Source organism: Scyliorhinus torazame, chromosome 7 (assembly GCF_047496885.1).
Source record: "Scyliorhinus torazame isolate Kashiwa2021f chromosome 7, sScyTor2.1, whole genome shotgun sequence".
NCBI lineage: Eukaryota > Metazoa > Chordata > Chondrichthyes > Carcharhiniformes > Scyliorhinidae > Scyliorhinus > Scyliorhinus torazame.
Window position 1 is genome coordinate 237,922,349 of NC_092713.1, and position 11,489 is coordinate 237,933,837.

Below are 11,489 nucleotides of genomic sequence, written 5' to 3' on the forward strand. Positions count from 1 at the left end.
ACATGCTTGCTGTAGTCTTAAAGGGATAGCGTTTATCCTATTAGTCACATGCAAACCTGCCTATGTACAGTTCTTTTACTAGGTGGGGGAGGGGGCAGTTGAGTACTTAAGACTATTGCAGAGTGTTTCTAAGTTTTCCTCTGTTATTGAATCTATTTTTCAAAGACTGGGAAAGGGTGCCAACAACAACAACCTGCATTTATATAGCTCTTTTAATAAATGATTCTCATGGTCACATCACAGAAGCTCAATAAGACAACACTTGACACCAAGCCATCTAAGGAGATATTAGGACAGATGATCAAAAGCTTGCGTGAAAAGGTAGGTTTAATGGGGGAGAGTGAGGTGGAGAGGTTTAGGGAGTGAATTCCAGAGCTTTGAATTTGGCAGCTGCTGGTACAGCTACCCATGGTGGAGTGTTAAAATCAGAGTACACAAAAGGCCTTACCGCACAAGGGAATGCTGCAGAGTATTTGATCATGATTCTACATTTTCATTGATCACTGAATAAAATATAATCTTAAATGTTTTTTTAATAAATGTTAGTAACAGTGAATATTGAAACATGATTTAGCTGTGCGTCCTCTATCTATGCAAGTAGGTTTTGTGGTATGCCAGGAACAAAGCTGTTTTGTTACCTGTATGGTCGGTAACATGTGCTACTCAATCCTTGGCTAATGAAGAGGTCTTCTGAATCTCGATGAAGAAGACTCGAACTCATCCAGTAGTAACAAAAGGTTTATTGAGTAACTATAACAATAATTGCATGAGTTCTTTACTTACTTTGATACTAGTGATAAGGTTAACAAGATCTAACGACAGTAACTAAACGTAACTCCACTAGCCATCGGAACTACTCTGCTATTGCACTGGTCACAGTGCACCCCCGAGAGAGCCAGAGACCCAGTGTGGTTGCCTTTTATACCCCTGTTCGTCTGGCCCTCTAATCATCATGTGGTGCTACTGATTACACATTAACCCCTTGTGTACATGCACATATAGAGATCACTACATCCCCCTTTTTTTTGTGATACATATTTTCTGTATGTTGTAAAAAAAATTGAACAAACATAATGGATGCAGTTTGCAAATGCATTACATAATATCAATGAATTAGTCCGTCAAATGTGAATACATTTGTTGATGTCGTTATTTCTTTGTGAACGTCGTCAGTGTTCTTGTGTTTAAGTGACCATCAAGTCATCATGAGGTGGTCGAATGGTCGAATCACTTTGCTGTCTGATTTAGTCTTTCTTTTTTTTTCTCTATACTTGTGGTAGCGATTCTGTGTTACACCATTGTCTGACCTGGACTTTTTTCTGTGCTTGCGGTATTGATTCTGTATGTCATCTTTGTCATCTGACCTGGACTTTTTCCTGTGCTTGTGGTATTGATCTAGTGTGTCACCTGCCTTGAAAACTGGCGTGCTTGCTTGTTCTGGAGAAGATGTGAATTTGTGAGAGTCTTTGTCATGCCTTGGCATGTTTGTAGTCTTGTTGTCCTTCATCTGCAGAGTTTTTCTTGGTGCTCCTCTTCTGGAGTCAAAATCTTCACGATTTCATGTTGTATAGATTGTTGTTTCATTGTTGTTGTTTCTGTCGTTTCTGTGTTTGTTGTTTTCGTTGTCATTCTTGTTGTTGCTTTTGTCGTGCTTGTTATTTCTGTTTGTTGTTTTTCTTGTTGTGCTTGTTGTTTCTGTTTTTTTTTTTTTTTTCGGCGCTGTTCCTATCGTTCTTCTTGGCGTGCTTGTTGTTTCTGTTATGCTTGTTGTCTTTGGTATTCTTGTGGTGCTGCATGTTGTTTTTGTTGTTGCTGTTATTGTGCTTGTTTCTGCTGTGCGTCTTGCGGTGTTTGTTCTTGTTGCGCTCAATGAGTGTTCCGTGTGGATGATTTGAGTCATTGTCACAGTTATTGGTGTCCGTGTCCGTTGTGGTATCTGTTACATTGAGCGCTTCTTCTTGAGAATTGTGAGAATGATCTGATGTTGCATTGATGTTGGTGACATCAGTCATTTGTGGTGGATTTGATTCCTCTTCTTTGCTTCCTTGGTACTCCTCTTCTACAGTAATTTCTGGTTCACTTGAATCATCATTGATTGCTTTGTGCTCCTCTTCTGGACTTATTTCTGGTTCATTTGAATCACCTTTGGTTTCTTGGTGCTCCTCTTCTGGAGTCAAAATCTTCACGATTTCATTTTCTTGTTGGTCTTGGTGCTCCTCTTCTGGAGTCAAAATCTTCAAGATTTCAATTGACATGGTCTCTCTGGACTCATGAGTAGTCCCCCTCTGATTGTTGAGTGCTTCTGTGCAGACGAGCTGAGATATGTCAGTCTCGCTGTGATCCTGCACATCCTGTATGGGAATTGTGATTTCTTTGTCACTTGTCTCACATACAGTGTCTTCTTGTTGGTTAAATGAGCTGGGTTGACTTTCATAGTCTTCTTCTGGTGGCTCAAATAAGCTGGGTAGACTGTCATAGTCTTTTTGTTGTTCACGTGAGCTTGGTAGACTTTCATACTCTGCTTCTGGTTGCGCAGATAAGGTGGATAGACCTTCATAGTCTTGTTCATGCATGGCATTCGCTCTGGAGTGTTTGCTTGCTTCCATTTTTGAGTCTGTCACCGAGCTGTCTGTGGAGGCTTGTGTCGCTCTCTCTGTGGAGTCTTTCATCACTCTCTCTGTGGAGTCTTTCATCGCTCTCTCTGTGGAGTCTTTCATCGCCCCCTCTGTGGAGTCTTTCATCACTCTCTCTGTGGAGTCCTTCATCGCTCTCTCTGTGGAGTCTATCATCGCTCTCTCTGGAGTCATGCAGTGTTCTCGCTGTAGAGTCGATCTGTGCTCTCTGTGTGGCGTCGTCTTCTTCTTGGGTATTGTTGTCATCCAATGTATCGACGATCTGCCGTGGCATCATGGTATTGGATTCATCTACCATGAGAAGAGTCGTGTTGAGCATTTCAACCATGTTGCTGATGCAATGATCATCAATTCCGAATAACTCATCCATGACTGAGCAGTAGTCTTCAATGAACAAATCATCTCTGTTTGTTTCGGATTTGTCATTGTTCTTTCTATGTCCAATGAAGAAATCATCTTCTGAGTAGTATTCTTCAATGAACAAATCACTGTGCTCTCCTCTTTGGGTGGTGCAAACTGCTTGTGCCAGGGTGCTGCGGAGGTTATTTTTAACTGCTGGTGTAAGTTCGGGCATTGTTCTGTATTTTGATGTAAGAAAATTTGGTTTTGCGGCTTTAAATGTCTTTTTATTCATTTTTGTGCATTTCCCTTTTAAGTGGGCGTGGTCCGGGTCCTCTGACGTCATGACGTTCATGACATCATGCGTAGGAATCAATTGCGAATGCACAATTCGAGTTTCCTTTACTGTGCGCTCTTTTCGCAACTGCGCATGCGCGGCTTCGCGAGTATATTTAGGCTTTTTCCTTTTTGAGAAGTGCGCATGTGCGTACTGGCCGCTACGCTCTCGCTCAAGATGGCTGTCAATCAAAAAGCGCTGTTGCATCGAGTGAGACCCTGCCTCTGCCTCGTGGTGAGTGTTCGCGCCATTTTTACCGATTTTGTTTTCTAGATACTGATTCTGTATTTGTAAAGACTCACAGTATTGATTTTGTTGGGCTGCGCAGTGGTAGCACTGCAGTCTCACGGAGCCGAGGTCCCTGGTTCGATCCCAGCTCTGGGTCACTGACGTATGGAGTTTGCACATTCTCCCCGTCTTTGCGTGGGTTTCGTCCCCACAACCCAAAGATGTGCAAGGTAGGTGGATTGAACACGCTAAATTGCCCCTTAATTGGAAAAAATGAATTGGGTACTCTAAATTTATTTTTTTAAAGTATTGATTTTGTTTTTGTTCATAAGCAAGGCATTTTTATATAGCAGTTTCTAGAGTTAGATACTTATCGTGTGAACGTTCTTCCTTCAAAATTTTGTCAGATAGTCCAGAAATTAATTGATCCATTATCATAGTGTCTCTGAAATCAGCATAATCACAGCCTTGTGGTATTAACTTGAGATTTATCATAAAATCAGTGATGGGCCCTCCGTTTCTCTGGCATTTATGACAAGAGTTAAATCTTTCCAGCATCTCTCCAGACTGACTCTTACAGTTTTCATCAAATTTTTTGAGTATTACTTCTATTTTGGTGTTGTCTTCACCTTCTAAGTAATTAAAGCAATTATAGATTTCTCTAGCTTCATGCCCTCCTGTTGAGAGTAGTAGTGCTATTTTCGGTGCATCAGAGACAGTGCTTAAATCATTAGCTGCGATAAATATTTGGAATATCTGTTCAAATCTTTTCCAATTATAACTTAAATTACCAGTTGTTTCCAGCTGCCCTAGAGGTCCAATGAGTCCCATAGTTAGTCATCGAGGATCCATTTGCTGCGAAGTCTTCCACAGTCGAATATCCGGTCTGAATTTTCTTCTCTATTTGTCTAACCTAATCTAGCTAGTTCTGTAAAAGCCAACATGCCTGGTACCATGTTTTGTTACCTGTGTGGTAGGTAACATGTGCTGCTCAATCCTTGGCTAATGAAGAGGTCTTCTGAATCTCAATGAGGAAGACTCAAACTCATCCAGTAGTAACAAAAGGTTTATTGAGTAACTATAACAATAATTGCATGAGTTCTTTACTTTAACTTTGATACTAGTGATAAGGTTAACAAGATCTAACTACAGTAACTATACGTAACTCCACTAGCCATCTGAACTACTGTGCTATTGCCCTGGTCATAGTGCACCCCCGAGAGAGCCAGAGACCCAATGTGGTTGCCTTTTATACCCCTGTTGGTCCGGCCCTCTAGTCATCATGTGGTGCTACTGATTATACATTAACCCCTCGTGTACATGCACATATAGAGATTACTACAAAAGCTTGGCATGCAACTATTCTACCCTGTGGGAGCCCCTTGAAAATGTCTCTCTTGTTTGTTTGATGAGTTAATCGTTGCTTGCTGAGACCATAAGAAATGCAATCACATCATTAATTGAGCTATGGAACCGATACATAAGTATAGCTTGTCGGAATCCTTATGTTCAATAACCACCAGATCAATTTTTCTTATCAGAGTTCCTACAACCGCAATATTCTGTTTTTGTATTAGAGGTCAATTTTTCTCCGAGCTGTTATTTTTTCCCCCTGCTGCTTAGCATATAAAAGTACCCAAAACAGCTTGGTCACATTGCAACTATTTTTTACTGCTGACTGCAACATGCTAAAGCTCGTATATATTTATATTTAACTGTAATCTTTAATAAGTAGCAAAAATTATGTCACATTTACTCACGTCAACCGCAGACCCAACTCTGTTATTGTTGTGTTGAAATATTATTCTTTTGTGCACAATGTTGTGGATATAAATGTTAGAAATATAAATGTAAGATGTTATTGTTGTTATTTGACACACATGTTTTTAAACCTTACAAAGCAATTTCTTTGAAACTTAACACTTTGCAAGAAGTCTTTGGAGGAATATTATTGTTGACTTGCAAAAGATTACAGCTGTAATTTTTGAAATATGTAGGGTGGAATTTTCCATTCCATTTCTGATTAGGGCGTTTCCTGCTGTGGAGGTAAATGGAAATTTCTGCCATATCGCAGGTGCTGACCAAATTAATTAAGCAGTCAGGGGTTTCTCGACATTTTGCGCAGCATGGCAGGGTGCAGGGTGGGTGGCAATGTATTTTGTGACAATTGAAACATTTTAGGAATATTGGCTTCTAAATATTGTAACAATTTAAGGGTTAAAAGTCTGGGTTAGAATGTGTTTGTTTGACGTGGTCAGGATTTTTAAAGGATTTTGTTTTGCTTTTGGAAAAGCAGGTGAAATTGACCAAGGAATGTGTTTTCAGTCTGGGCTAATGCCTAGTGGTTTGCCTGGGCAAGCCCCTGCGGACTTAAAGGGCTCTGCAGCCTGCAGAGTTTGTTTTTTTTAGCTTGGGGAGATGAGGTCATTGCTGGGTGGCATGCAGAGAGACATTTTGAGTAGCCGTGGAGAAAGGCAGTTTTGGAGAAAGCTGTGGAGAGAGACAGAGTCTTGGAGAAAAGGCTTTTGGAAGTGAAGTCTGATCTGGCAACCCTTGTGTTTTTAGACCACAGATAAAAGGAAGTTTTCTTTCCCAGTAGGATAGGGAAAAAAGAGTAATGGTATTTTGAAAGCAAAACATTCTTGTCTGAAGACAAGGAAGAGGCTGAAACAACTGAGTTGAAGCAGCGATTTGAAGATATTCAGCCAGAGTCTGAAGGGGTTCTGACAAAAGCAGGAATCTGTTCTACACCACAAGTCTTACTCTATGCCCTGCTAATTGTAAGGTGGATTAAGAGCCGTATTTGTTTTTCTTGTTGTTTAATGGGAAATTGTATAGTTGTGTTAATGGGTAATTGTAAGCTGTTCTTTTTCAAGTGTGAAGTTAAAAGTTTAATATTGTATTTATAATAAAGGTTTTGTTTCAGAAATATCAAAGCCCACTTTTTTTCATGCATTCTTTCTGTGCAGTCTTAACATAAACTAAAATATTGGAGTTTCAGTCCCGAATCCTAGCCACTGTTGGGGTCTGGTCTGTCGTCGTAAAAAAATAAAAAGGCACCTGAACACCAATGTACTCACCATTGAAGGAGAAAGTCTACCTCCTGAAAGCTCCTGAAAATAGAAGATCTGTATGGTAGATGCACCACCCGTGTTCCAGGGTCCACAGTCGCTGGAGGTCTCCATCATCCTTCCGATCTCCGCCAACTACCCCAGGCCTTCTTGCAGGTAAGTCTGACGTGTGCACGCCATGTTGGTCAGGACTTGTTCCAGTCTGGCATGGTAGCCCACTGGCGGCACGGAAAATCAGATGGGGGGGTGGGGGAGGTGGGGGGGGACAATTCCAGTTAGGCCTTCATCTGCATCCCATTAGTGGGATGTGAATGCTTTCACGCTGGCTTCTGATCTGCCATGATTGGCAGCAGTACACGTTCCGCAAGCCTGCAGGAAAATAATTTTTACTTTTAACAAGTGTCGCCTGGTCAGCCATAACATGTGGGAGGAAGGGGAAATTAGGTTGGTAGTTGATCCCAAAAAAAGGAATTAGTGGAATGTCTAAGAGATGGCTTTTTGAAGCAGCTTGTGACAGAGCCTAATAGGGAACAGGCAATTCTGGATTTGATGATGTGTAATGAGGCAGACTTGATTAGGGAACTTAAGGTGAGGGAACTCTTAGGGAGCAGTAACCACAATATGATAGGGTTTCCCCTGCAGTTTGAGAGGGAGAAGCTGGAATCAGATGTAACAGTATTACAATTAAATAAGGGTAACAACAAAGATAAGAGGGAGGAGCTGGCCAGAGGTGATTGGAAAGGAAGGCTAGCAGTGAAGACAGTGGAACAGCAATGGCAGGAGTTTTGGTGGGACATATGGGGCCACAACAGAAATTCATCCCAAGGAGGAAGAAACATGCTCAGGGGAGGACGAGGCATCCATGGCAGACGAGGGAAGTCCAAGGACAGCATAAAATCAAAAGAAAAAGCATTCAAAGTGGTGAGGATTAGTGGGAAGCCAGATGTTAGGAAAGCCTTTAAAAGCGAACAGTGGACAACTAAAAAAGCAATAAGGGGGGTGAAGATGAAATATTGAGCGTAGGCTAGCAAGTAATATGAAAGAAGATGGGAAGAATTTTTTTCAATATAAAAAAGGTAAGAGAGAGGCAAAAATAGACATTGGACCACTGGAAAATGAGGCTGGAGAAGTAATAATACGAAACAAAGAAATGGCTGAGGAACTGAATAGTTACTTTCCATCAGTCTTAACGGTGGAAGAATCCAGTGGGATGCCAGAGCTCCAGGAGAAGCAGGGGGCAGAGTTGAGTGTAGTGGACATCGCTAAGGAGAAGGTTCTAGGGAAACTGAATGGTCTGAAGGTGGATAAATCACCTGGACCGGATGGACTACACCCCAGGGTTCAAAAAGAGATAGCTGAGGAGATTATGGAGGCAGGAGGGTCCCAGAGGACTGGAAAGTGGCTAATGTAACACCACTGTTTAAGAAGGGAGGGAGGCAGAAGTTAGCCTGACTTCAGTCGTTGGTAAGATTTTAGAGTCCATTACTAAAAATGAGATTGCAGGAGTACTTGGAAGTGCATGATAAAATAGGACTTCAGCACGGCTTCATCAAGGGGACGTCATGTCTGACAAATCAGTGGACATGATTTATTTAGATTTCCAGAAGGTCTTTGATAAGGTGCCGCATAGGAGACTGTTAAATAAGTTAAGAGCCCATGGTGTTAAGGGTAAGATCCTGGCATGGATAGAGGATTGGCTGACTGGCAGAAGACAGAGAGTGGGGATAAAGGTGTCTTTTTCAGGATGGCAGCCGGTGACTAGTGGTGTGCCTCAGGGGTTGGTGCTGGGTCCACAACTTTTCACAATACACATTAACGACCTGGAAGAAAGAACCAAAGGCACTGTTGCTAAGTTTTCAGATGATGCAAAGATATGTAGAGGGGCAGGTATATTGAGGAAGCATGGGGTCTGCAGAAGGACTTGGACAGGCTAGGAGAGTGGGCAAAGAAGTGGCATGTGGAATACAACATGGAAAAGTGTGAGGTTATGCACTTTGGAAGGAGGAATGGAGGCCTAGACTATTTTCTAAATGGGGAAATGCTTAGGAAATCAGAAGCACAAAGGGACTTGGGAGTCCTTGTTCAAGATTCTCTTAAGGTTAATGTGTAGGTTCATGGGCAGTTAATGCAATGTGTTATGGGTCTGGGTTTACAGAACCCCAAAGTGTTTCATGGAGTTCAACCGACCCACAACTTTTAATCGATTGTGGTGTGGGAAACACACGGCGTACTCTTCAGGTGTGATACAGCAGAAATGGACAAGTGGTTTTTAAAACAAAACAATGTTTATTCTATGAACTCAAGTTAACCTTTTAAAAACAAACATTGAATATCTTAACACCCATTGCTTCAAAGATAACCCCAAAAGACTACAACACTAAATAATCCATCAAACTGTTCCTTTAAACATCCAAAAAACTTCAAACCTTCAAAAATAAGAACGCATTAGGTTACTTCAATATATTTATAGTCTTTGGATTGCGGACATCAACAAACAGCTCTCTTTCTTCCTGCAGCTCACAGCAAAACACACAGACACTCCCAGCTGCCTTCTCAAACTGAAACTCAAAAAAGCAGAAGTGAGCTCAGCTCTCCCCCCCCCCCCCCCCCCCCTCACCCTCTGACATCACTTCAGTAATATGATTAGCTCCATTTCTTAAAGGTACTTTGCTTAAACATCCATTTCTTAAAGGTACTCTCACATGACAAATGTTAGCATTCATGTTGAGAGGGCTAGAATACAAAAGCAGGGATGCACTTCTGAGGTTGTATAAGGCTCTGGTCAGACCCCATTTGGAATATTGTGAGCACTTTTGGGCCCTGTATCTAAGGGAGGATGTGCTGGCCTTGGAAAGGGTCCAGAGGATGTTCACAAGAATGATCCCAGAAATGAAGAGCTTGTTGTATGAGGAATAGTTGAGGACTCATTGCATTTGCTCCCCCATTTAATGAGATCATGACTGACCTGAAATAATCCTCAATTCCACTTATCCTCATAACCCTTAATTCCTTTACTGATACGGCAGCACGGTGGCAACGGCAGCACGGTGGCGCAGTGGGTTAGTATTGCAGCCACACGAGGTCCCAGGTTCGATCCCGGCTCTGGGTCACTGTCCGGGTGGAGTTTGCACATTCTCCCCGTGTTTGCGTGGGTTTTGCCCCCATAACCCAAAGATGTGCAAGCTAGGTGGATTGGCCACGCTAAATTGCCCCTTAATTGGAAAAAATGAATTGGGTACTCTAAATTAAAAAAAAAAAAATTCCCTGACTGATAAAAAATCTGTCTATCTCAGCATTAAACATCCTTAACAACTCAGCCTCTATAGCTATCGACAGTAAAGAATTCCATCGATTCACTACCCTGTGACAGAAGAAATTCCTCCTCATCTCTGTTTTAAATGAACAACCTTTTTTTCACATAACCTGTCTATATCTCTCTGAAGACTCTTTGTATCATCCTCACCTTTCCTTCCCACTTATTTTTGTGTCATCCGCAAACTTGTCAATAGTACACTCACTTCCCTCGTCCAAGCCATTAATATATATTGTAAATAATTGTGGCCTCAGCACAGATCCCTGTGGCACATCACTAGTTGCAGGTTGCCAACCTGAAAATGCCCCTCTTCCCCCAAGTCTCTGTCTTCTCTATCCATGCTAATATACTACCCCCAACACCATGGGCTGTTATCTTATTAGGTAGCCTTTTGTGTGGTACCTCATCGAACACTTTTTGGAAACTCAAGTATATAGCTACTGGTTCTACTTTATGTAGTTTGCTCATTACCACCTCAAAGAATACTCATAAATTTGTCAGGCATGATTTCCCCATCATGAAGCTCTAGCAGGGCAGTCTACAGGAGAAGCTTGATGAGCATCCATAATACGATGCCTGGTGTATTGACAGGCTTGTCAGACAAGCAAGAGTATGGAAGAAGAACCGAGTATGCTGGAAAAACTGAGCAACTCCGGCAGCATCTGCAAGGAGAGTAAACAGAGTTAATCCATCTGACTCTTCATCAGAACTAAAGAGAGGGAAAAATGTGTTGTATATTAAACTATAGCTGGGAGAGATTGCTAAAAGATGTAACAACCTGAAGAACAAAAGATAGTGACCTGGGTCATGTGTGCGTGTGGGGAGGGGGGGAGGAGAGAGGGAAGGGAGGGCTATTGATATCATAAATGTTTGAGATTTTCTTTTAAGGGTTTAAGATGAGTTTTTCCAGCATTCTTTGTTCTGGTTTCAGATTCAAGTATCTGCAGTGTTTTGCTTATTTAATAGTATGGAGGAGTTTGGCTCCACTTTAACTGAAGGCATTACTCAGAACTTGGGGAGTCCAACTCCATGACAGCAATAGTAGACACGATCACGACGGAGGTAGTCGCTGTCTAAGCTCTCACCTTTGTTTGGGCAGAATTCACCCATCATCTCAGTGCTGCAGTAAGCTATGTAATTAGGTTCAAGCTTGTTGCCATGCAGGCTCAGTTTGCTGCCATTTGTGCTGCAGACCTCAATGCTCAAAAGGGTTATATAAGCTCTCAGTTCAATTTATCCTGAAATACATCACGAGGCTTGCAAAAGTGCCACCCTGTGGGAGTAGCAGTGGCATCAAGGAGCATGATGAGCCTGCAGTCCTCCCTCAGGAAGATATTTTTGGTCTCCCATCACTGCCACTCAACCAGTGCCCTTGATGTTGCCTGTCCACCAGCCAGCCCGGACTGCTGCCGCCCATGCCGAGGTGCGGTAGTTAGAAGCTGGGCCCAGAGGCTCAGAACTGCATGAGGATGTGCTGCAAGGCCATCTGCAGGATTTCCCCAGTGTATATAGCAGCCATCAAACATGTTGGGATAAAGGCTCATGCAAAACAAGAACCAAGAGATTGC